The following is a 27,401-nucleotide window of genomic DNA, read 5'->3' as shown; positions in this document are numbered from 1 at the left end:
GGCAGAATAACCACTTATTTGTAGGGCAAAAAACTGAATACTTAGGTAGATATGTGTGCCTGTAAACAATAAATGCAAACAAAATGACTGTGAAATACAGAGAGAAAAAAAATCAATAAAGTGCAAAATTAAGAGTTTTTAAATGAGTCCTTCATTGTTGGCTTCTGCATAGAAGACAGATAAAAGCCAAATGAAAAGGTATTTCTTACCTTTTCATGAAGGCCCAGAAAAGCCTGCTCCGATGTCCCATTTCTGCCCAGAGGCAGCTGGGGCATTGATGCACCATTCAGGGGCCATGGTTACTGGTGCCATGACGCCATACACACGTACGGAGCAATGGTCACCTTCATTACCCATAATCCCCCATGCAGCTGGAACCACTCTGCATTTCTCAGAACAGTTCTAGCTGCATTGGGGGATTATGGATAGGATAGATGGCCATTGATCTGCTAGGTATCGAGCTGTTGGCACCGGTGAGCGATCCTGAAGGCCAAAGCAGATTGGTGAGGTGCCTGAGGCTGGAACGGCTGGCGGGGCTGTTACAGCCTGCCCTAGCCGCCCTGATGGCACAGCCCCCGCGGCCCCCAACAGCATCAGCCTACCCTTAGCCAGCGGCAGTACATTCATGATGTGTGGCAGAGCACTCCACTCCGCTGCTGACACTAGGTCCTTTCATACAGTCAAAAAGCCCGAGTGTAATGGTGAAGATTCTCCACCCTCATGTCAGGAGATTTACCTCCATGATTACGCCTTGGCTGGCTCCAAAGCACCGACTGCAATCTCTCTGTGGGGAAGGGTCAGTGACAGAGTGCAGCATGAATGTAATGCTGAAAGAGGCTGGCTGGGCAGGCTGATGCCATCGCGGTGATGCCATCAGCCCACGACCCATCTCACTTTTGTCTCTCCCACTCACTCACCCCTCTACCTCCATAACCTCAACAGGATAGGGGCAGCCGGTGGGGGCCAGCAGGGTGGGGCTGCCAGTGGGAGCCATCAGAGCAGCAGGGGCCGAGCCATCAGAAGGCGGCTGGGGCGGGCTGCGACAGCCCCCACCGGCTGCTCTGGCCTCCGGCACCTCACTGAGCCGCTTCAGCCTTCTCTGCCAGTGTCCTTCTACCCTACCCATAATCCCCCTCACAGCTGGAACCATTTTGGGAAATGCAGAGCGATTCCAGCTGCATGGGGGATTATGGGTAATGAAGTCAGCCATTGCTTGCCAAGTATGTATGGCATCATGGCACCAGTAGCCATGCCTCCTGACACTACTTCAATGCCCCAGCTACCTCCAGGCTGAAAGGGAACACAAGAGCAGGCTTTTCTGGGCCTCCATGCGGAGGCCAACAATGAAAAGGCCTACTACCTCAGAGAGAAATTGATGTCAGCGCCTTGGAGTTGGTCAGGGAGCAGTCATGAAGGTAAATTTTCTGATGTGATGGTGGAGAATCTCCACCTTTATGTTCGGATTTTGTTGCTTTATGAAAGTTTGTTGCTGAGGAGTATGATGGTGAAGGATAGCACCTGTTCCTGAACCTGGTGGTACAAATCTTGTGGACACTGCCTCTTGGATATGACCTTGATGGAGTGAAGACTAATGTCTGTTATGTCACTGACCAAGTTAACAACCCACTAGAAATTTTTCCTCTCCTGTGCATTGGAACCTTCATGACAGACAGCGATAAAATCAGTCAGAATGCTTTCCAGACATATTTCCTAAAACTACACACAAGGTGCTGGTGAGCTTTCTTCATGATTGCATCGTCATGGAGGCCACAGGACAGATCCTCAGAGATGTTGACACTCAGGAGTTTGAAGTTCTTATCCTTTTCACTGCTGCACCCTCAATGAGAACTGATTCACATTCTCCTGATTTCTTCCTGAGGTCCACAATCAGCTACTTTGTTGAGGTCAAGGTTGTTGATGTCACACAGCGAACTAATCTATCCTCCTACTCTATGCTTCCTTATTGCCGTCTGTGATTCTGCTGAAGACCGTGGAGTCATCAGGAAATTTGTAGAAGAAATTTGAATTGTGCCTGGCCACACAGTCATGGGTGTAAAGTGAGTAGAGAAGTGGGCTAATCACACATCCTTGAGGTGCACCTGTGTTAATCATCAGTGAGGAAGAGATGCTGTTTTGGGCCAAGTTTTGGAACTTGTTGACCAGCACTGAGGGAATGATGGTGTTGAAGTCTGAGCTGCAGTCTAGGTGATCCAGGGCTGAGTGGAAAGCCAGTGATATTGCATCTGCTGTGGAGCAAATATGATGGTAGGCAAATTGCAGTGGGTTTCGCTCTTTACTTAGGAATGTGTCAATTCTGGCCATGACCAACGTCTTAAAACATTTCATTACAGTAGATGTGAGAGCTACTGGGTGATACAGCTCTCTCTACTCTTCTAGGGCACCAGGATCAATGATGCTCTTTTGAAGCTGGTGGGAACCTCTGACTGCAGCAACGCAAGATTGAAAATGTCTCTGAACACTCAGCTAGTTGGTTGCCATCAGGACCTGATGCCTTGTGAGGGTTGACCCTCTTGTAGGATGTTTTGACGTCAGCCTCAGAGACAGATATCACAGAGTCGTCAGCCTCTGCATGGATTCTTGTAGACACTGTTGAATTCTCCTTCTCAAAGTGAGCAACTCTTGATCTGATGTTATATTCATTTTTAGGTCCAGTATATATGTTTATTTCAGTAATGTACTTGATATTAAACAGCCTGATTTTGTCTGATAACCAGAAATAAAATTAAATGATTTTTACACAATGCAAGCACAAACATATGTACCCTGTTCTGTTTTATGAAAACAATGGCCCTCTGATTCAGGTATAACCGGCTGAAGCACCGTTTGAGATCTTTCACCATTTCATCAAGGGTGATACTTCCATGTTGGACTTGGGAGAATCCAGTGATGAATGTGCTATAAGTTGAACTTAAACTGAGAGCCTGCCAGCAATTTACGGAAGTGAGCGCTAACGATATTGTTCCAATTATTTCTCATTCACAGTTACCCCTAGAAGGTGGTGACTGGCTTTCTCCTAGAATCCTTGAAATGATATTAAACAGAGATTCAAGCACTTTTCTCTGGACCTTTGAACGTGGTAAAATCTGAGAAGCTGTAAAATATATCAGTGAAACACAATGCCATGATAAGGTCAGCAATAACCTCTTACCACTATCGTGAACTACAGTAATAAACCAATGCTATATCATTTTCTCAGTAAATTTGTGTCCCATCTTATCAATATTCCTTGATCATTATTATTATCTCTAATTATAGCCTCTTATCCTCAGAAGTATCTGATCTCTTCAAAATTCTCCCCAATAATGCCACGTATTCTTATTCAGTGAAATACTTCCATCCTAAATTAATTTCCCACTCATATCTATTTCCACCTTATACCCTCCAATATCACTGCCCTACATTATTATCCTCACTAGGGATTGTACCTCATATCTTGGGTCCATCAGGAGATCACAGGAATTGTGTTCACTCACACCTGATTTCTCTTCTCTGAAAAGGTAAATATATGGCAAAATCACTTTCAGGATGTTTGTTAAATAAGGCCAAGATTACAGCACACCACTACTGTGTTTACTTTTCCAGCAAATGGTTGAAGAGATGGTATCAATGATTTTTTCTGCAGATCATGCATGGTAAAGACATTTAGCTCCCAATGAATCTGAGGGAAAATGGTTGCCCAAATAAGCAGGAAACTTTCCTTAGCTTTCTGCATATCAGTTTTTCAGCAAAAGTTAAATTGGCTTGTTACAGATATGAGTAAATGAGGATTTTGCCCATGCTTTTATTGAATATGTTGTGGTAAGAATAGTTTAAATCTTTCGTGTTACACGTGGAAATATTAGTCTTTTTATTTCTTTCAAATTTTAACTCACATTCCCTTATGAATAGAAAACAACTTGGAAAAAAAGTTAAAATTATTCTTTGATCAGCGAGACAACAAAAGAGAATGCATGTCAGTTCACCCGCAAGTGTGCTCACTTTTAGTCTGGCAACCAATTAATTTTAGAATTGTTACTCTTTTATTCAAGTCTTTATTTAAATGCAAACCGCCTCTGCCTCGAGAGTTGAAATGGTTTTATAAGCCTGGATAGACATATATATTACACAGGTTAATTAATTTGCATTGGATATTAAAACAATTAAGTCATTTCTGAGAAATACAACCAAAACCACTGAAGTGCAATTTTAGATTTATTAATTTCCAAAATCTTATGAAGCCATGAAGATAGAAATGTAATGCAACAAGAAAGAGAACAATAGCAAAGATGAAGAAGCTGTAATTTTATACGATCTGCTACCACAAATTATGGATTATTACTCTGCATTTGAAATAATCTCAATCTCGCTACATGACATGCAAAGAAGTCAGAGCATGACAGGCGAGAATAGAGTGCAAATGTAATAAAATGATCCATGGACCAGAAGAGGAGCACTCGTGGGAGCCTCAAACACCTGGACTGAAGATTTGCAGTCTCACAAATTTTCGAATGAGATTGGCTTGTTTCCATTTGTCAGAAGTTTCAATTTTCGAATGAGATTGGCTTGTTTCCATTTGTCTTTCTCTCCTGCCTTCAATTGAAGGCATGTCTATCTGTCTGGTGGAAGGTCAAACACTGGCCTGACCATTAATTTAATTTTCTGGCAAATATCATTGTGTTCAGGTTGGTTAAAGCACAATAGTGGTCTGTGATAATGACTGGCATGCCACAACCCTAAGACTGCTGAGGTTATCACATATGCAAAAGCTAACAGATTGAAAGTAAAGGGAGGATTACCCTAAATGTTCATTATGAAGACAATGCCCCATTACAGCAATTTATTGGAAATGTGGTCTTTTTTTTAAATTTTTTATTTTTCACACCATAAATCACATTAGCCATGACATACACTATTTCTTTTTCACACATATTCAGTGACTTTTTCTCCCCCCCCCCTCCCTCCTCCCAAGCCACCCCCCCACCCCCCCTCTCATCCATTTTAGGTATACAATCTAGGTTGCATTAAGCCAGTCAGACAATGTTGTCATTCAACAAAAATACACCAGAAATTCTACTGAGTCCATTCTTTTCTTTCCTTCTCCTTCCATCAACTTAGGTAATGTTTGTCCCCGGTAGGTTTTCGCTATTGTATTTAATGTAAGGCTCCCATACTTGTTCGAATATTTCAATATTATTTCTTAACCTATATGTTATTTTTTCTAATGGAATACATTTATTCATTTAAATTTAGTAGTTTCTTCCTTTTAATTTGGTTATGTATTCCATTAATATTTAAAGTCATATAGTTCAACGTAGCCCTTTTATATTTTGTTTATCTTCTCTTTCCGTTTTTCCATCATTACCTTTCCTCCTTTTCCATTTCTGTTTTCTTATTTTCAACTCTTTATAAGACAACATTCCTACAACATCCAACATTTTCCTTATTCTCCTATTTCTATCTTCTTTATCCCCAATCTCCCCTTCCCCTCCTGAGTTGTCCTTTATCCCTTGTCGGACAACCACATCTCCCCTCTCCATTTGGATTTGCGAATCCACTCGCAAGCGTCAACTGATTTTACAGTGACCGCTATTTCCCCCCACCCAGCCCCCCCCCAGAAAAGATTTCACTTTTCATATGTCACAAAGGTTACTCTTTTAATTCCCTCCTTATTCTCTCTATTCCATTAACTTCCCTTATTAATTCTTGTCTATACTATCTATATTTTCCTCTAAGTACAGATACATTCACGTATGCACATTGTCTCTATTCACTCTTATACCTCTTTACCCGCATACATATCAATCGTGATCATTTTTACTCTCATTACCCGTCTTCCTCCTTCAGTCTATTTTTGTAATTGTTCTGCAAATTTTCGTGCTTCTTCTGGATCCGAGAATAGTCTGTTTTGTTGTCCTGGAATAAATATTTTCAATACCGCTGGATGCTTTAGTATAAATTTATACCCTTTCTTCCATAAAATCGCCTTTGCTGTATTGAACTCTTTTCTCTTCTTTAGGAGTTCAAAACTTATATCTGGATAAATGAAGATTTTTTGCCCTTTATACTCCAGTGGTTTGTTGCCCTCTCTTACTTTTTCCATTGTCTTCTCCAGTACCTTTTCTCTTGTAGTATATCTTAGGAATTTTACTACAATAGATCTTGGTTTTTGTTGTGGTTGTGGTTTAGAGGCCAATGCTCTATGTGCCCTTTCTATTTCCATTTCTTGCTGTAGTTCTGGACATCCTAGGATCTTAGGGATCCACTCTTTTATAAACTCCCTCATATTCTTGCCTTCTTCATCTTCCTTAAGGCCCACTATCTTTATGTTATTTCTTCTGTTATAATTTTCCATTGTATCTATTTTTTGAGCTAGTAGTTCTTGTGTCTCTTTAGTTTTTTTATTAGATTCCTCCAATTTCTTTTTTAAGTCTTCTACCTCCATTTCTGCTGCTACTGCCCGCTCTTCCATCTTGTCCATTTTCTTTCCCATTTCTGTTAAGGTCATATCTATTTTATTCATTTTCTCTTCTGTGTTGTTTATTCTTTTTCTTAAATCATTAAATTCCTGTGTTTGCCATTCTTTTAATGACTCCATGTATCCTTTAATAAGAGAAAGTACCTCCTTTATCTTGCCTTTCTTTTCTTCTTCTATTTCACTGTACTCTTCCTCTTCCTCTTCTTCTTCCTCTGGGTTGGCCATCTGTTGTTTCTTTGTTGCCCTTTCCTTCTCTTCTTTCTTGTTTCTATTGTCTTCTGTGGTCTCTTCTTGCTGCAGGTGTTCTGCAGCTGTCGTTGCCGGCTGTGGAGATCGACTCCCCAGCTGGTCCCCCCTCCCATCGGTGTGTTTTTTTTCATGCGCATCCGCGCATGCGCGACTCCTCGCGCATGCGCGGTTGCGCACTTTTACTCGGCTCAGCGAGCCATTTTTGTAGTCCATTCTTTACCGACCTGAGGGAGTGGGTTTCTCTCTCCGCAGCGGGCCTCTTCGGACAGGTAAGGCCTTCACCTTTTTCCTCCGTTGTCTTCTCTTCCTCTCTTCTTACCGTTGATTTTGATTTTTCTTTTTTTGTCGCCATCTTCTTTCCACCTTTATACTCACTTTTCTGTAACTTTTATTTCTGTGCCTTTGTGTTTTCCTTTGTTTTTCCCGACTTTTCTGGAGAGGGCTGGAGTTCACCGTCCGGCCACTACTCCATCACGTGAATCGCCTTCATGAAGGCTCCCCGACTGGCTCCAAGGCATCGACTCCAATCCCTCTCTGTGGTAGTGTCAGCAGCGTAGCGGTGCGCTCTGCGGCGCATCAAGAACATACTGCCGCTGCAAGCTAGAGGAAGGCTGATGACATCGTGATGACACATGGGAATACACACACACACACACACACACCGGAAATGTGGTCTTGATGAAGTGTCATTGCATGAATTGGTTGAAAGATAAATTAGGTTACTCACTTTTTGGTATGCAAGCCTCAGATGGGCCTGTGACTATTAAGTGTGAATAAACACTCATTTTTCTCCCCACCAAAAATCCAACCATTTTAGATACCTACCAGGTGATCTGGTAAAAGTTTCATTGTCTCAGAATCGTGTGGCCATAGCAGTGTAACAATTGCTTTCATATAGTTTTCCAAAAATCCATAATCAATTGCTGGCTTTGAGACCACATTTAAACAGTAGTGAAAGGGCATTGTAAACTCTCCATAAGCAGTCTCTCAGTCTGATTACACAAATGCCTCAAGCATCATCAGTTACTTATAAACAAAGAACAGCAGTAGCGCAAAATAAACAGGAAGGATGTGATTAATCAGTGGGGAGGCAGCAGTTTCTTCCCAATGGAGCCTCAAGGGCAGACACCAGAACCTGATTAACCAAAACTCAATGTCCCCATTAGTTAGGTTCTTTCGGATGACATATGCCAACACACTGAGTGAGTTTCAATATGTATCTGTAATTTCAGTAGCCACTGTCAAATTTACTGCCATTGATTTCCTTCAGATTCCTTTGTGTATTGTTGCTCATTCTAACATGGTGTTGCCTTGGCTGAGCTTCCCTCACAAAGTGCTCCATTACTGTTCTCTTTAAACGGAGTCCTGGTCATGAAGGTTTTCTCATTTTGGGCAAACAGCATCAGGCTCAACAATTCAGCTTAAGACAGCAGATCTAGACAAGAAAATTCAAAGCAGGAATAAACCTGTTCCACCCCTGGATTAGATCATGTTCATTTGTCCATCACATCAGTTCACTCACTTGTATCCTTGTATGATATTTTATATTCAAAAAACTCTCCCTGCTTCCCTGACTAATAACTTTATAGATATAAAGAGAGTTAAGCTATTTTGAATTAGTTGAGAAAATGATAAGGTTAAAAAGTCAGTCCTCATTCTGTTGAGAGGACAGCAAGTGTAAGGGGCCAAATGGCCTGCTCTTAGGCTCATGCATCTTTTATTTTTATTCCAGCATACATTACCTATTGATAACATGGCATCATCTTAGACCTGAATTGGAAATGGGTGACTTCAAATGCTTTTAAACAAGAAATTCTATTGGTGCTGGGGTCGAGTGTGGAAGAAGAGCAAGGTTTCCCCATCTCCCCCACCTTTTTGTTCAGGTGCCTATCCGATTTTTGCTGATACCTTGATAAAAGGCTCAGGTCTGAAACACTTGTAATCCTTTACTTCCTAGAGATGCTGAGTAACCTGCTGTGTTTCTCCAGCACTTTTGTGTGTATCAACTTCAAATTCTGTTCTGCTACCCGGTGACAGTTTTGTTAATTCAGCAATGTCTTTGGATGTGGATCAGATCAAAGTTGAGGCTGGCCTCAGTTTAATACCTCAGCTGAGGGGCAATGATCTGATTCTGTGGCGCTCCTTCGTGCTGTTTGCCTGGATGAAGTCTGAGCCTCTGCGTCACACAAGAGTGTTGCTGATTGAGTGAAGCTGATAATTAAAGTCATATGCCCACAGCAAGGAGCCACAAGCGCGGCCACAAAATAAAGTCTTCAATGTTGGCCTTAGTCCATGTTCCTTGCTGTTTTCCTCTGGATAATTATGCATGTCCAAGTCAACAAGCCTGCAATTTCTTCATGGCCTTATCAACTCGCACTTTCATGTTTACTTTGTTGGTTCACTTGAGGCCACCCAGCTTCTTTCCTCTCTTCTATTTCATTAGGTTTCCTTTCTTACTTCAGGAACATAACACACCTCAGACCCAAATTTCCACCTGGGCTAAATTGAAGCAAGCAGAAGGATCAGCTGTTTCCTTTTGCCTGAATTTTTATTGCTTGATTTTTGGGGGAAAAAGTGGCCAGGGACATGTAAAGGTCAAAAAACACACTTAGAGCTCTTTATCTGTGAGATAGATTTGTTTGGGCAAGTGTTTTCTGTGGATTTAAGAACTGGAGTCCTGCAGGGAGTGGCCCATTATTATTTTAAAGAGTATACTAGATGAGTATACTACATGATCATTGCTACCGCATTCCTTATGTGCCTTATTTCATCCTCTTTAATGAAATCTATTTCTGTACGCCAGGACTGGAGTTGAATTAAGGGCTCATTTTGAGAATTTACTACCTACACATACTATCAAAAGCAGTGTCCCGAATGATTATTTTCATATATTTTTAAAAAAATCTTTCTTCATTAGAACTATGACATTGAACTATATTTAGTGCTGGATATAGTTCTTTAAATAAAGCTTTTATTTCTAGTGTTACAAAAGCATCAATTAAACCTTATGGTCAATTTAATGACTGCATTAAATTGAAGGAGTAATCCTGAATATAGTTGATTTAATTAAGTGGATTTAACATTAAGTTATGTTAAACTTCATGAAGTATATTATGGAGGGAATTACTCTTAACATATTTAAATTGTTATGTACTTAACAAACCATATTCAATTAAAGAGGATTAGATTTAACATAATCTCATGAAAGTAATTCTCTTGTTATACAGTAAACTGTATGAAATATATTACATACCACTATTGATTAAACAAAGGATTGCAAAATAATTCAAAAGAATATTTAGCAATATCAAGATTCAAGATCAATATTCTTTTTATTATCATGTAATAAAACAGAAAATGCAATATTAAACAGAATTTGCATTAGTCTACCGTAAGGCAGACAAAGATTTGTCACCAGCTGAAATTGCCCAGTCCCTCTTACAATCAAGAGAAAGAGAAGCATAAGAGATCCCCACAGAGTCACTTATGTTCTTTACACAGCCACTGCATTCCGGGAAATTATTCCCAATTTCCCAGAATGCAGTTTGTCTAAAAGGATCAGAATGGGAACAAGGACCTCTAGTAATTTTCATGGATCACCTGGAGGTCTAAACTGAACAGCAGGCAATCCGTGAACAACGGGCTAATGAATAGGACATCCAGCCAACAAAAATACCACACTTCCGGTATTCTGTCTAAACTTGTGGTGTGATACGGATATTTGGAGTTTTGATCATTCCTGTGTGAACGGCCTCTCCAAAAAGGTCGGGAGACACTTTAGAGCAGAAATATTTTGTAAGTTCTATGTAAAAAAAAACTGAGTGTTCTTGGATTTTCCTGAGCTCCTGCAGCCTCTGCGGCCACAGCCTTTAGTCCAAACCATCGGCAACCTGAGCTCCAAATCCAAACCACTGACACAACCTGGAAGTCCTCAGCATCCTTGGCAACCCTTGCATCTAGCATCCCTTCAGCCAGTCTCCAGCAGTCTGCAGCCCAGTGTAAGTCCCCAGACTGTAGTCTCCAACAGTCTGCAGTCCAATGTAAGTTCCCAGATGCAGACTCCAGCAGCCTGCAGACTATGTGAGTTCCTTACCTCAAGTCACAATGGCCTGCTACCTGTGTGTTCTTCAGTATCAGAGTCGCTCACTGGTCCACTGCTGTGGTCACCGTCCTGTAGGGTCATCTCCTCTGTTTCTCTTTTTCAGATGGAGGGTTGTCTCCTCATTTTCTAGTGCCCTGTGCTAGCCCTCTGCTTCCCCAGAGTCTGCAACCACTTGAGGCCGCTGTCAAACATAAGCGCTGTCATCTCGGGACCAGATGTAGCAGTCGCAGGATTTTAAAATAAACCATTGTTGGCTCGTTTTACAGGCTGTTTAAAGCGTGTACGGAGCTGTCGGCAGTCAGACTGGGTGCTTGGACCCCACAGGGAAGTAATGTGTCTCTGATCCCTGCTCTCTGCAGGTCTGCACCAGCGGCTTTAAGGCACACACTGGAACAGATTTCAGGTGGATCAGCAAGTACAGCTGCTGTCTCACATCTTTAAGGACTTCTGTTTAATCTTGACCCCAGGAACTGTGTGAGTTTGCATGTTTTCCCAGAGACTGCATGAGCTTCTTCTGGGTGCTCTGATTTCCTTCCACATTTCAAAGACATGAAGCTGAGTAAGTTAATTGGGCAATAAGAGTTGTCCCCAGTTTTCAGACAAGAGGTAGAAACCTTAGTGACTAGTGTCAAGGCTGTGTTCTCGCACCAACCCTATTTTCAATCTTCTTCAGCATGATGCTGAACCAAGCCATGAAAGACCCCAACAATGAAGACGCTGTTTACATCCGGTACCGCACGGATGGCAGTCTCTTCAATCTGAGGCGCCTGCAAGCTCACACCAAGACACAAGAGAAACTTGTCCGTGAACTACTCTTTGCAGATGATGCCGCTTTAGTTGCCCATTCAGAGCCAGCTCTTCAGCGCTTGACGTCCTGCTTTGCGGAAACTGCCAAAATGTTTGGCCTGGAAGTTAGCCTGAAGAAAACTGAGGTCCTCCATCAGCCAGCTCCCCACCATGACTACCAGCCCCCCCACATCTCCATCGGGCACACAAAACTCAAAACGGTCAACCAGTTTACCTATCTCGGCTGCACCATTTCATCAGATGCAAGGATCGACAATGAGATAGACAACAGACTCGCCAAGGCAAATAGCGCCTTTGGAAGACTACACAAAAGAGTCTGGAAAAACAACCAACTGAAAAACCTCACAAAGATAAGCGTATACAGAGCCGTTGTCATACCCACACTCCTGTTCGGCTCCGAATCATGGGTCCTCTACCGGCACCACCTACGGCTCCTAGAACGCTTCCACCAGCGTTGTCTCCGCTCCATCCTCAACATCCATTGGAGCGCTCACACCCCTAACGTCGAGGTACTCGAGATGGCAGAGGTCGACAGCATCGAGTCCACGCTGCTGAAGATCCAGCTGCGCTGGATGGGTCACGTCTCCAGAATGGAGGACCATCGCCTTCCCAAGATCGTATTATATGGCGAGCTCTCCACTGGCCACCGTGACAGAGGTGCACCAAAGAAAAGGTACAAGGACTGCCTAAAGAAATCTCTTGGTGCCTGCCACATTGACCACCGCCAGTGGGCTGATAACGCCTCAAACTGTGCATCTTGGCGCCTCACAGTTTGGCGGGCAGCAGCCTCCTTTGAAGAAGACCGCAGAGCCCACCTCACTGACAAAAGGCAAAGGAGGAAAAACCCAACACCCAACCCCAACCAACCAATTTTCCCTTGCAACCGCTGCAATCGTGTCTGCCTGTCCCGCATCGGACTGGTCAGCCACAAACGAGCCTGCAGCTGACGTGGACTTTTTACCCCCTCCATAAATCTTCGTCCGCGAAGCCAAGCCAAAGAAGAAGAGTGTAAATGGGTGCTTGATGGTTGACGTAGACTCAGTGGACGAAAGGATTTGTTATTGTATAAATCAGTGTATGTGTACATTGTACTTCTGAGTATGACAAACCAAACTCATTCTCATTATGCGTAATCCCCAGGTGACAAGGTTTTGGCCTTGGGGAAATGTTATTGGTATAGGCTAGGTCAGAAAATGTTGAGACAGCTTCTGTGTGCAAATACTGGAGGGAATGAATATGTCGGATCTGAGTTGGGGAGGCTGCATTGACCTAGACAGTGATTAGATTCTCAAGAATTGTACGAGCTGTGGCCTTTCATTTGATTGGTGCTCTGTAACCAGTGGATAGGCTCTGGGCCATCAGGAGGTGAGGTATCCTGTGCGATGGTTTTTATAACGCTAATCTAGTTAAGCTCCTGGTCAATGACGACTGTCTCATTCAACCACCATGACATTGATGGAGACGGGAAATTTTACTTGTGGTAATACCATGAATTTGAATTGGTCTCTTTTATGGAGATGGTCAATGCCTGGCAGTTTGGTGGCACAAATATTACTTGCTGTGTTTCAGCCTGTGCTTCACTGTTGTCTAGCTCTGCTGCACATAGTCATGGACCCCTTCATTTACTGAAGAATTCTAAATGGAACTGAACATTGTGCAATTTGTCAGTGGACATCCCTACTTCTGACCTGAGGATGCAAGATAAAAATGGTTGGGTTGAGGAAATTTTTCATGTGCAATTCCTGCAGTGATGCCCTGGAGCTGGGATGATTGACAGACCACCACCTTTTCCCTTTGCTTGAGGTATAATTCAATAATTGGAGAGTTTTTCCCCTGATTGCTCTTGAGTTCTGTTTCACCAAGGCTACCTGACACTGCCATATGGTCACTTCTATCTCATTACATCACTGGAAACCAATTTTTGGTCATGCTTGGACCAAACCTGGAACAAGGTGGTCCTAGCAAAATCCAAAATGGCAATGGTGAGTATTTGTTAGTGACTTTATGGACGATGACAACCCTTTGACGAAGATTATGAATTAACTGATTGGATAGTCATCAGCAGGTTTGGTTTTATCCTTTTATTGTGAACAGGACATGCCTAAACAATTTTCTCATTGTTGGTTGAACGGCACTGTATCGGCTAGAGGTGCAGTTAGTTCTGAAGCACAGGATATCAGTACTATAGCTGGTACGTTCTCATTGTCTCAAGTTTATCCCCCAGTGTAGCCGTGATGCTAAAGCAGGGCATTTGCATGTCATGAGGTTGCAAATTGCAGTGGTGTTAATTTGCAGCAATATTTCAAAAGGCATTTTCCTCTGGCATCTCTTCAACACTTCTTTCTTCTTAGCTTTATTTATTATGATTTAACTTTTTCTATGATTCCATCAGTATTTAATGCCACTGCCACAAAAGCACACTTGGCAATTTTCAGCCACTCATCCATTTCCTCTCTCAAAAGTCTTTCAGTGGATTTTCAACAACACAACACTCCACTAATTCTGTGACTTCATCACACACAGTTACCATCTGCTTGCTTTTACACACAAAAAAAAACCTTTGAAATCTTCTTCTTCAAGTATGATAAGAGGTCATAGTTTTCGTCAGCCCCTTCAGTGATCCTGAGTTCTTGCATAAGACTATTGCAATTTTCTCCCTTTTCCAGTCATTTACTATTTCTATTTTCTTTTTCAATGCTAGGACAACATGCTTCTGCTTTGTGCCATTGCCAGGTGTATTCTTATCTGAAATGGTGGGTAGGTGGGAGAAATACAATACAACTTATGAAACAAAAATGCCTCAACTACACCTGTTCATGGCCTGTCCCCAGTAAAGATTTCAGTCCTTTCTCTCAATTCCTCCGTCTCCATCGCATCTGCTCCCAGGATGAGGAATTCCATGTCAGATCATCAGAGATGTCCTCTTTCTTCAAACAACATGGCTTCCCCTCTACCACCATCAACTTGGCCCTCACCCGTGCATCCAACATTACTCACACATCTGCCCTGGCCGCCTTTGCCCCACACACCACAAGGACAGGATTCCCCTTGTCCTCACCTACCACCCCACCAGGATCCACATCAAACATATCCTCCTCCACCACTTACTACGTGATTCCATCACCAGAATCATATTCCCCTCTTGCAGTTTCTGCCAAGACCTCTCTCTCTCTCTGTGATGCCCTCATCTTTCTACTAATCGCCCCCTTGGCACCTACCCGTGTGATCATTCGACGGGGTCCACTTACACCCACACCTCCTCCCTCACCATCACTTGGGGCTCCAAGTGAAGCAATATTTCACTTGTGAATCTGCAGTGGTCATCTACACTATCGGTGAAGTGTCAGTTAATGAAGAAACTGAAGGCTGTCTAGTTAACCAGAAATCATGGCTTTTATTAGTAGTAACTTAGTAATACAATAATGAATGATAATGGGTGCCTACACAGTTATACCCAAGGGAAGTGTCTTTAGTGGTAGAGATAATACACACCCAATGTCAGGAGAACAGACTAAGCACACCAAAAGACTGACAGCATGACACAGATTCATCACAATCGGGTGCTCCCATTGTGGTCTCCTCTTCATCAGAGACCATGAGATGGCTTTGTTGAGCACCTCAGCTCTGTCTGCTGCAATAGTTTGGATCTCCTAGTGACTACTCATTTCAGTTCCCTATCCCATTCCCCTGCAGACATCTCTGACAATGATCACATGCACTCTCAGATGGAGACCACCTGCAAATTGGAGGAGCAACACCTCATCTTCCATCTGGGTGCCCTCCATCCAAATGGCATTAATATCTACTTCGCCCTCCCAAAACTTTTTCCCTCTGTCTTCTTTCCTCTAGCTCTGTCTTTCCTTCTGTCTCCTTTCACTGAGCCAAAATCAATTCTCACCTTTCATCCTGTCATATCCAATTACACCTTTTGGCTCCCCATTCTTCTCCCTTTATTTCCCCAGCATTAATTAAGAATCTTGTCTATTTTTCTCACACCTCGAGGAAGGGCTCAGGCCCAAAACGTTAGTAATTTATCTTTATTTCCTATGGTCACTGCTCGACCAGTTGAGTTTCTGCAGCATCTCTGTGTTTTGTCTATAATCACAGCTTCTGCAGACTTTCATGTTTCACTCCATTTTGAAAAATGAAGGAACCCACTCTACCACTAGGGACTAGGGTGGTTTACTATGCCTGCCACATTGACCACCGCCAGTGGGCTGATATCGCCTCAAACCGTGCATCTTGGCACCTCACAGTTTGGCGGGCAGCAACCTCCTTTGAAGAAGACCGCAGAGCCCACCTCACTGACAAAAGGCAAAGGAGGAAAAACCCAACACCCAACCCCAACCAACCAATTTTCCCCTGCAGCCGCTGCAACCGTGTCTGCCTGTCCCGCATTGGACTTGTCAGCCACAAACGAGCCTGCAGCTGACGTGGACTTTTACCCCCTCCATAAATCTTCGTCCGCGAAGCCAAGCCAAAGAGGTTGATATGTGAACAAAATCACATTAGAACCCAACTTGTCAAATTCAAATTTATAGTTAATAAAAAATATATAATTGCTTCATATTCTTAGAAATAAGTTGCATGAGATTTCTGGATGCATAAGTATTGGTAAAGCAAGAGTTTATGAGTTAGGTTCTCTGGTAGGTAAATGGGCTTTATTATGAGAGATTTTGTCCATTATAATAGTAGTTGCTGAGAGTTTCACTTTATTCTGTATTTCTGTAATATTGCAAGATAATGTCGATGGAAATGAAATTAGAAGTGTCCTTTAAAGTAAGAGAGATCCCTTCTATCAGTTTGTAACCAGATGACAACAGTATATGTAAGGTTTAAATACAATGTTCTATTTGCCAAAAAAATGAAAGTCAATAACTTGCGAGCGATCCTAATCACATCAGATTTATGATTTGGCAGAAATTCAATGGGAAACTTATTGCTTAAATATTTCAAGATGAAAAATGCAAACTGTAATCCCTAGGAACTGAACAAATCGGCTCTCACCTCCACTCCACCCCTGATCTGTTGTGCCCAAGCCTTTTGATCATTAGTTTGGTGTGTTTGAATTTTCTGAGTATTAACAATGTAAAGTCACAATTATCTGTGGTGCATTAGCATTTAAAGGAAGTAATCAAACACAAGTTGATGCTGTAAAGTCAGGTGACTAAAAGGCTGAAGATAACAAAATTTAGCCTGTGGGCTTTAGCAGCAGATGAGCTACGTGATGCAGAGGTGGAATTTAGTTATTTCTAATAAATGACTTATTATTACAATTCAGATGTCAGAGGCTTTGCTTTGTCTTTGGAATATATAGAATTCCATCTACTCACAACAAACACTCCATCCTCATAGCTGGTAATGGAATCGCTCCCACACTCTGTTATTAGTCATTCTTGTCCTTGGTGTTTTGCTATCTTTAGGTTATCATCACTCTTGTCTTCTTTGCACTTCAGCACCATTTCTTCCCTTCCTTCATCTTATTTTATGTCATATCTCACAAACAAATCAATGCTTAGAAGTTCATGGCTGCTTTCAAAGTTCAAAGTACTAATTAATTGACAGGGTACATACATGACATCACGTACAACCCTGAGATTCTTTTTTCTCTGGGGCAGGCAGAAATGTTACTTATTGATACCTGTAAACTGAACTCAAGAAGAAGGAATGTATAAAAAATAAATAATTGTAAACAAAATAAAGAAATGTAAACAAACTGTGCAAATATAGAAAAATAAATATTCAGTAATAAATAATGTTCAAAGTAAGAGTCCTTAAATAAATCTTTGATTGAGTGTTGTTTAAAAGTCTGATGGAGGAGGGGTAGCAACTTGCTAAATCTGGTGAGTTTTGTGGCACCTTTGCCTCTTTCCTGATAGCAGTAGTGAGAAAAGAGAATGTCCTGGGTGGTACAAATCTTTGTTGGCTGCTGCTGCTCTCCGATGGCAGCGTTCCATGTAGATGTTCTCAATGGTGGGGAGAGTCTTGCTTGTGATATTCTGGATTGTGTTCACTAGCTTTTGTAGGGCTTTCCACTCAGAGGTATTGGTGGCCCTATACCAGGTCGTGATGCAGCCAGTCAGCACACTTTCCACTACACATCTGTAAAAAGTTTGCCAAGGTTTCCGATGACATACCAAACTTCCACAAACTCCTGAGGAAGTAGATGTGTTGATGTGCTTTCTTCACAATGGCATTAGTATGATGTGCCCAGAAAAGTCCTTCCAGATAGTGGCTCCCAGGAATTTAATTTAACTCACCCTTTCCATCTCTGATCCCCCAGTGATCATTGGATCGTACTCCTCTGGTTTTGCAGCCTGCAGAAAGTCACCACTCTTTTTCATCCTCACTGTCAGCAGCGTTTTAAGTATCATTTGTCATTTACATAACCCACTTGAGTATGTTTTATCCAGATAGGGATGCAGAGACAAGATCCATGCACAAAGGAAGGACAAGAAATTGTATGGATATGAGAGGCAGATAAGATTGTCACTAGGTTAAACACAATAGAACTTCCCACCTCCTAGCATTCTGTGGTTCCTTCAGTTCAAGTACTGCTGCTATTCAGAAATGAGAATGGCCAAGAGGCCCAGCCTTACCAGTGATCCACTCATTCCCAGAATTACCTAAGAAAATGATTAGCATCGGAAGAGGCCAAGAGCTTCTTGGGAATCCACACACATAATAAAAAGAATGCTGATAGTACAGCTCTGGTGATCATTTGCAAGGGCTCTCCAGAAATCCCTGTTGCTCATCTGACAAGTCCATTCTTGATTTATACATTGCTAATTCTCAACCTCAGGGAAACAAAACAATTCCAACTAATGATGCAGCAACAGGAATAAGGCCAAAATTACATTGATGCCATGCTTCCATTGACAATTAATCTTTCCATCTGCAAATCCAAATGGAATGTTTCCTTTACTGGGGTGCCGAAGAAGTCTCAAAAAAACAGTTTGCGTGGATTTGCTCACTTTGAACTGACAAGTTAAAACAACTAAACATCTAACAACAGGAGATTGGAATCCATGGGGAGAAGTGGTCAGTCAATATTTCAAGTCAGGACCCTTTGCTGAGATGTTGTATCCATGCCTCAAATTAATGAATATGAAGACAAGGAATTTACTGCCCATTTGATGTCCTCACAGTTTGTCCTGAATTAGCTGGCATGAGCACTCTCTGGGGAATAGGTCTACATATACTTAAAATGATCACTCTATTACAGCTAATGTTTACACTCACAGCTGTAGCACGTATTTCAAACTTTATTCAAAGAGTCAGAGACACTGAAGACCAATGCAGACCACTCCAATTCAAGCATAACAGTACAGTGGGACAATTTAAAGTGACACCAGTGCCTGGAAATGGCCAACAGATCAGTGCAGCTTATTTGCTCAGTGATAATGAGACACAACACCTCCTGTAGAATATGTTGTTATTAGTTCCTTTGAAAAAACACATCAAAATGCTTTGCAGCATCTATAGGAGACAAATAATTTTTTTAGATAGACCGTGTGATTTTACTGGTCTGAAGAATGTCCGACATCTCAGCATTGCTTGTTCACACACAAATGATTAATATTCCAAATTTCCGTTTCTTTACGCAAGTTTAGACAGCATACCAGAAAATAAAGATGTAGGACTTGCAATGCCTCTGCGGTGACGTCCTGTTCATTAGACTGTTGTTCATGGAATCCCTGCAGTTCACTTTGAACTGCAGTTGTTTCAGGAAATTGACAGGGGGTCAGTCTAGAGGTAAAATGGAACCAGAATGGCACCCTCATTCCCAATCTGAGCTTTTTACACAGCATGCATTCTGGGAAAATGGGAATATTTTCCTGGAATATAGCGGGTGAGTAAAAAACATAAACTACTGCCAATGTTTCGGGCCTGAGTCCTTCTTTAAGGAATAAGCAGAATAAGCCAAAAGCAGGAAATCTCAGAAAGTGTCAGGATTCAGACAATGCTGGCTAGGGGAGGAATCCAGACCAACAAAAGGTGTTAATTGAATAATGGTAAGGATGAGGTAAAAAATGATCATGCATGTGCAAAAGGAGATGAAAGGGAGAGACAGAGTTAGGGGAAGGCAATGGGGGAAGAAATGTGGGGTGGCGTTAAGAAAAGCCAATGATGTCAATATTAATGCCATCTGGTTGGAGGGTGACCAGTTGGAAGATGAGGTGTTGTTTCTCCATTTTGCAGGTTAGGTTGTCTCAGACTGGCAGTGCATGAGATCATGGACAGACATGTCGACAAGGGAATGGGATGGGGGATGGGGGATTGAAATGGGTGGCCACTGAGAGATCCACATTATTGCAGCAGACAGAGCAGAGGTGCTCAACAAGGTAACTCCCAGTTTGATTCCAGTCTCTCCAATGTAGAAGAGACCACAATGGGAGCATTGTAAGGAGTACCTATAATGAGCTTGTTGACTTCATTCTCTTTGCTGCCAACTTCCACCCTGACCTCAAATTCACTTGGTCCATCTCTAGCAACACTCTCCTCGATCTATCTGTCTCCATCTTGGGAGACAAACTCTCGACAGATGTGGTGAATCTGCAGGGGTCATCTACTGCATCTGATGCTCCCATTGTGGTCTCCTCTACATCAGAGACTGGACACAGATGGGGAGGTCACTTTTTTAAGCACCTTGTCTCCGTGTGGATCTCCCAGTGACCACCCATTTTAATTCTCCATCCCATTCCCTTGCTGACATGTCTGCCTATGGTCTCATGCACTGCCAGACTGAGACCAGCCGTAAACTGGAGGAACAACACCGATTGGGCACCCTCCAACCAAATGGCATTAATATTGACTTCTCTGGCTTTTGTTAACCTCCCCCCCCACCCCGCCCCACTTCTTCCCCGTCATCTTCCCCTAGCTCTGTCTCTCCCTTCAGTCTCCACGTGCTCAAACATGATAAATTTTTACTTTGTTCCTTATCATATCCAATTAACACCTTTTGTTGATCTGGATCCCTCCCCCAGCCAGCACTGTCTGAATTCCGAGACTCTGACATTTCCTGCTTCTGGCTTATTCTGTTCATTCCTTGAAGAAGGGCTCAGGCCTGAAGCGTCGGCAATATATCTTTTACACCTGTGGACGCTGAAGAGTGTCTGAGTTCCTCCAGCATTTCAGTGTGTTTTTACTACAATCAGAGCATCTGCAGACTTTCATGTTTCACTTAGTTCCCTTGAAGAACAAGAGGGCTGTGATATTACTGGCTGGTTTGGTTTATGTGAGCAACTGGTCAGGCCAATTAGAGCTCTGTACTGTTTGTCCTACGCCAAGTATAAAAGAAGCTGCATGATTCATAACATGTGATGTTGCTGGATTTATCCTCCTTGCTTTATCCCCCCTGCCTAAGGAATTCTTCCCTGCATGATTAGTGCTCTGGCAGAGCAGAGGTTTTCTCAGTTAGCATGAGGAGCGATCGTTAATGAGATTCATTTCCCCCCACCCCTCAAAGATTTGAGGCAGACATGAAACATTTTGTCCATCTCCCTGATCCCGTTCTGACTTTCCTTGAGCATTCTGTTGAATTTTCCTGACCAGAACTCCTCAGACAACCTGTGTATGTGATCTTTCCACTTCAAAAGCAAAAGGTGGAGATCTGGAATCCCAGGATTTTGGGACCTGCTTCGCCGTCTCATTTCTGGTGGTAAGGCTTTATCGGGCCATTGAATAATTTCTGTCTTTCTGATGCTGATTGTGAGTCCACAGTTGGTGCAAGCTAAATATAAACAGCCCACACCAAAAATAGTTGAATTGAATTGAAATGTTTATTATCACATGTATTGAGATACAGTAAAAAAAACGGATTTATGTGCTATTCACTCTACATAGTGCCTCAGGAAAGCAGTTAACATAGTAAGTGATACATCCTACTTTTGTCACACCTCTTTGTCCTCTCCCTTCAAGCAGACGATACTTGGGTTTGAAAACATGCACCTCCATTTTCGAGCTGGGTACCCTCCAACCGGATGGTATAAACATTAACTTCTCTACTTTCCATCACCACCCACCCCTCAAATATTTCCATTTTTCTCTCTTTCTCTCTCTCTCTCTCTCTCTCTCTCTCCCTCCCCCACCACATCTTTCACCCCAGCTCTGAATTCACGGAATCAAAACACTCTCCCCAATCAATTGTCACCTTTCCTCTCTCATCTCCTCCCATATCCAATTTACACCTTTTGTCTATTGGTCTGTACTCCTCTCCCTGCCCTTTCTTTTAATTCAGACACTTGCCTCCTTTTTACTAACACCTTGAAAACTCAGGCCCAAAACATCTGTTATATATCTTTGCCTCCTATGGATTCTGCAAGATCTACAAAGCGGCATTTCTCAGTCATTGCCCCATATCAGGATCAGGGAGATGGACAAAATGTTTCAATGGGAGCTCCAACAGTGGGTGCATGCAGTCAGGGTTGGGCCCAATGACACAATTCTCTACCATTCACAACAGAGGATGGCCAGCTGTGAAGTGCTGAACACACAATTCTTTTGGCTGCACGTTGAGGCTTTTGGCCGTTTGGAGAAATTTCTGCAGATTAGCATCATGGTCCTGTTCATCATAGCCGCAGATGATCACATTGTACAGGTATGGAAATGTGGTCTTTAGCCCATAGTCATCCACTATCTGGTCCATCTCCTTCTGGAAGACAGGTACCCCATTGGTGACCCCGAAAGGGACCTGGAAGAAGTGATTGATACAGGCGGCTGTCTGCCTTGAAGGCAGTGTATGGGCTGTCCTCTGGGTGGATTAGGAGTTGGTGGTAGGCTGACTTGAGGTCAATGGTTGAGAAGACCCAAAACTGGGCAATCTCGTTCACCATGTCAGCAATGTGGGGGAGTAGATAGGCATCCAGCTGGGTAAAATGGTTTATGGTCTGGCTGTAGTGATGACCATGTTCCTCTCCACTCTTAACAAACTCCATGTGTGCCCTCCAGGGGCTGGTACTGGGTTCTATGATCCCTTCTGCCAGAAGCCATTTGACCTGCTTTAATGAAGGCTCTGTCCCTGGGGCTATATCGCCTGCTCTTGGTGGTGACTGGGGGTGAGGTTCTCAAAAAAGGGCAGCAGTGGGACCTGGAGAATCGTATCGGAGGGGTAACTGAATGGTTTAAGAATTGGTAGTTGCAGACCATGGGGTGGGGGGGGGGGGGGAGATGTGGGCCATCAAACTGCATTTGGACGCTCTTGAGCTGACACTGGAAGTCCAGTCCCAGGTGTGTACAGCTGTGGCATGATGAGGAGCTCAAAGTTCTTGTACTCTGTGCCCCACACACTCAGTGTCATGGTGCAGCAGCCGTGAATCTCAGCCAAGTAGGATTTAGAGGCCAAGGAGACTGACTGTATATTGTACCAGGGTTACCGCCAGGGAGTAGTGCTGCACTGCACTGTGCCCGGGTGAATTAAGCTCTCTGTGCTCCCTGTATCGAATAGGCAGTTTGTAATGTGACCATTTACTTCGATGTTCATCATGACCCTGGCCAGTTGATATGGGTTGTCCTGATCTAGGGTAATCGAGGCCAACGTCTAGTTGCTTTCTGAGTCGCTGCTGTAGAGCTGGTTCAGGGGCACCCTCCAAGATGGGTGGTGTGGGTCTTTGATGATTGCTGCAGCCCTCCAACAGCAATGTTTCCTGTAGATGCACTCAATAGTGTGGAGGGTTTTGCCTGTGATATCCTGGGCTGTATCCACTGCCTTTTGGAGGGCTTTATGCTCAGAGGTATTTGGGTCCCCAAAGCACACTTTCCACCATACCTCTGTAGAAATTTGTCAGGATTTCTGGTGTCATACCACACCTCCGCAAACTCCTGAAGAAGTAGAGGTGCTGATGTGTTTTCTTCACGATGCCGGTGTATTGGGTCTAGGAAATATCCTCCAAGATAGAGACTCCCAAGAACTTAAATTAATTTACCCTCTCAACCTCTGATGCCTCAATGGATTGTATACTTCTGGCTTTCCTTTCCTGAAGTCAACAATCAGCTCCTTAATTGACGATGAGGAAGGTTGTTGTTGGTGCACCATTCAGCCAAGTTTTCAATCTCCATCCTGTACGCAGATTCATCCCCTTCCTTTAATCAACCCACTACTGGGATACCGTAGATCAGAGCTGGCTACTCATGGTTCATCTTTACCTTTGCTCCATTCACCAGCTTGCTTTTGTATATTTTCTGCCTTTACCTCAATCACAGATTTGACATTTTTAAATTACCCAACATCAATTTAGTCCTAATTTCATTCCACATCCCTCTCGAGGTGCTGTATTTTTAACTGAATGGTAGGGTCAGTCTAACCACCTATGGCATCAGTCCAGGGTTGTGCTCTGGCCTAAATGTGATGGCGAGGGCTCCAGTTGCGGGCTTGGGTCTGACTTTGACAATGGCAACTTCCGTGTTGTCAGATTTTGCCTGGTGCCTTCTTGATGCTGGCCATGTGATGAATCTTGGGAGGGTAACAAAGAGAATTGAGTAGGGAAGCTGTTTCCGCCTTGCGCAGATAATGACTGCATCTGACCCTCTTGATCTGCCCCTAATAGAGAACGAGAGTCTGAAGATTTGTTTGAAGGCCCAACAATGGTTCCTTTGTTCTGACTTCCTTTCAATTTATTGATACATATCTTCCCAGGATGCCCCAAGCCCCATAAACATGTTACAAATATAATACTGTCTACATTCTGATATAAATATCGCCTGTGTGCAGAGTCTTTCATGTCTTGCCCACTTTCCATTTCGGCTCCACTGCAGTAACTATACATGTGAACAAATATCACTTCATGGCTCATTGAAGGATAACAAGAATTGTGCCAGGCTGAGTAACTGATGATAAATAATATTTAACTAGAGCTGGCAAATATGCCATCATTTATTAGCATGCAGCTTCTAAGCACTCCTTTAAATCCTAAGACATTAAGCAACAGAAGAGTGGTTCAGAGAATGAACTGGCCTGGTTTTATGCAATATTTCTGCATTGACAGCTTTCATCAATGTTCCAGATTCCCCATGGCATGAAAAAGAGCTGTCAAGATGCAATTTCTACTTTATCAGAGATGCAATTCACCTTTTATAAGAATTTTTATTGTAATACTTTTGATATGTTCTGCCATTGAAGATGTTTCCACTAGTGCAATCAAATAAACATTGGACTCTTGAATACTGATTTGTAAACTGTTGAATCTACAATTAGATGTCTCAGGTGACGGTAAAGCATCTCAGAAGGTTTTACTCTTTCTGTGTTCCTTCAGTTCTTTCTTTAAGCAGGTCAGTTCTGTTGTCTTCCATTATTATTGTTCAGAGAGAGAGAGGTCAGATGGGTAAGGGAGAAAAAGGTCAGGCTGAAAGAGTCAATCAAACTGGAGATATGCTCCTGGTCTCGCATGTCCATATCAGCTAATATAGGTCCATCTATACCAGAGGTTTTCAAACTTTTTTCCCACTCATGTACCACTTTAAATAATCCCTATGCCATAGGTACTCTGTGATTAGTAAGGGATTACTTAAAGTGGTATGTGAGTGGAAATAAAAAGTTTGAAAACCACTGATCTACACTAATCTCACTTTCAGTAATGGGTGATTCAAGTGCTTATCTAGATACTTCTTAAATCTTGTGACAGCCTCTATCTGTACTGCCCTTTTCAGGCACTGTGTCCCAGATTCTGAGTGAAAAAATCTTTATCAAATCTCTTCTAAACTTTCCATTTCTTATTTTAAACCAATGCTCTCTGGTTTCATACTCCTCTACTATGGGGAAATTTTCCTACTGTCTACCCTATCTATATCCCTCAAAATTCTACACCTCTGTCAGGATGCCCTCAACTTTCTCTGGTTCAAGGAAAATCAACCAGCCTCTTCAGTCTCTCTTCATAACTAAACGCTCCATCCCATACAACATCCTGGTAAAGCTCCTCTCCAATGCAATCACATTCTTTACTGTGACAGCTAGAACTGTACACAGTACTCCAGGTGTAGTCTAACAAATCTTTATGTTGTACTGTATCTTCTTGCTATTAAATTAGACTAATGAAATCTAGTTTCCCACATGATGCTCCTTCCTAATCAGCCTAGGTAAAGAGAGAGAGAGAGAGAGAGAGAGAGAGAGAGAGAGAGAGAGAGAAAAATAACGTAACAATGATCCATAGCAGTGTCTTTGAACTGAGCTCATTCACCACATTCCTGGGGGTTAGATGTGAACAGCTGCCAGTCTGTTCATGCAGCAGACTTTTATGATTCCCATGCAGGAATTTCAAGTTATGGCATTCATCTCAAACAAATACAACTTCACCTTGGGAACAGCAAGTGCAAACGATCTTGGAGAAGAGATAGTCTGCTGCAAGTGGGCAGAAGGTAAGTGAATACTTGCAATCTGAGGAAAGCCTTACCCAGAATTGCTGTGACTGAAAACCTTATGTTCATTTCTGTTATCCATGTAGAATACTCAAATGCACATCTGCATTAATCCAGAACCCCTTAATTATCATTTGCTTACTTTACTATTCGTCCTTGGTTTGAGATCCTGCATCAGGACTGAGGGAAGAGGAGTGTGTGTGTGTGTGTGTGTGTGTGTGTGTGTGTGTGTGTGTGTGTGTGTGTGTGTGTGTGTGTGTGTGTGTGTGTGTGTGTGTGTGTGTGTGTGTGTGTGTGTGTGTGTGTGTGTGTTGCTAGAGAAACTCAATGGGGCCCACAGGTCCATAGGAGGCAAAGATGCATAACCAACATTTTGGGCCTGAGGCCTTCATCAAGGTATGGTTGGTGCAGGACTTGCTGAGCTTCCCAAGCACTTTTGTGTATTTACTACAATCATTGTGTCTACAGACTTTCTTGTTTCACAGTATATAGCAGTGTGAGAGGTGGGGTGGGGGGGGGGTTGGTGTGAGGAAACAAGATGGGGGAAAGGGTAGTAGGTGATTGGTAGAGCCACATGAGGAAGCGAGAGGTTGATGGGCAGATGCAACCAGGTGAGGTCAGGGAAAATGTTAGGAAGGGTGAACAAAGGGAGAAAAAAATCAAAGTGGATGAGTGAGTGGTTGTGAGAGGCAAAGACCAGGGGAGTGGGTTACCTGAAATTGGAAAATTCAAGGTACTGTGGCAGCGCACATCCTCATGGTGAACCAGCCCCACTTGTATTGCCACATGGCGGGGCAGCCATGGGGAAATGGCGTCGTCAGAGGTTTCTCTCTGACTCCAGCAGCCCTTCCAGCGCGGACCCTGGGCAGCGATTATGATGTCACAATGCACCAAGTGACTGAGCTCATGCTGCCCTTATAGGGGTGGGCTGAATTAGAATAAAACCTGTCGTTAATGACCCTCAACATGGTGGCTGTGTTTCTTCCACTGCTCACACCGCCACAGTACATTCCATTGGGTTGTGAGCTACCTGTTTGGAATTTGTGATGTGTATAAATCTAGTAACACTCACAGCTACTTCAACTATAGCCCTTCCTATCCTGGTTCAGGAAGAACACCATTCTTTTTCATCAAGATTTTCATCTCTGCTGCATCTGTTTGCAAGATGATGCCTCCTCTGGTCTTCTGAAATATCCTCTTTCTGGAAATGTATCTCCCTCTGCCATCGCTGATGGAGCTCTCACACATATTTCTTGTATTCCCCACACATCTTCTCTCACAAACCATCCCCTTTCCCCAGGCAGAACAGCAAGAGAGTTCTCTTGATCTTCACCTCTCACCCCATTAGCCTCTGCCCCAACACATCATTCTTCCTCAGTTCTGCCAGCTTCAACAAAATCCACTAATAGTCATACCTTC

At 42.9% G+C, this 27,401-nt stretch overlaps 1 long non-coding RNA gene across 1 annotated transcript; it reads right to left on the bottom strand.

Annotated features, from left to right (window-relative positions):
• Positions 1-2,787: 2,787 nt before the first annotated feature.
• Positions 2,788-26,782, bottom strand: LOC138757729 (uncharacterized). The gene is made up of 3 exons (XR_011353862.1): positions 26,696-26,782; positions 3,447-3,510; positions 2,788-3,112 (listed from the first exon to the last, which is right to left on the bottom strand). It is a non-coding gene; the product is annotated as an uncharacterized lncRNA (long non-coding RNA).
• Positions 26,783-27,401: the final 619 nt, after the last annotated feature.

This window comes from Narcine bancroftii, chromosome 1 (genome assembly GCF_036971445.1).
Source record: "Narcine bancroftii isolate sNarBan1 chromosome 1, sNarBan1.hap1, whole genome shotgun sequence".
In the NCBI taxonomy this organism is placed as follows: domain Eukaryota; kingdom Metazoa; phylum Chordata; class Chondrichthyes; order Torpediniformes; family Narcinidae; genus Narcine; species Narcine bancroftii.
This window is presented reverse-complemented; position numbering and strand designations above follow the sequence as displayed.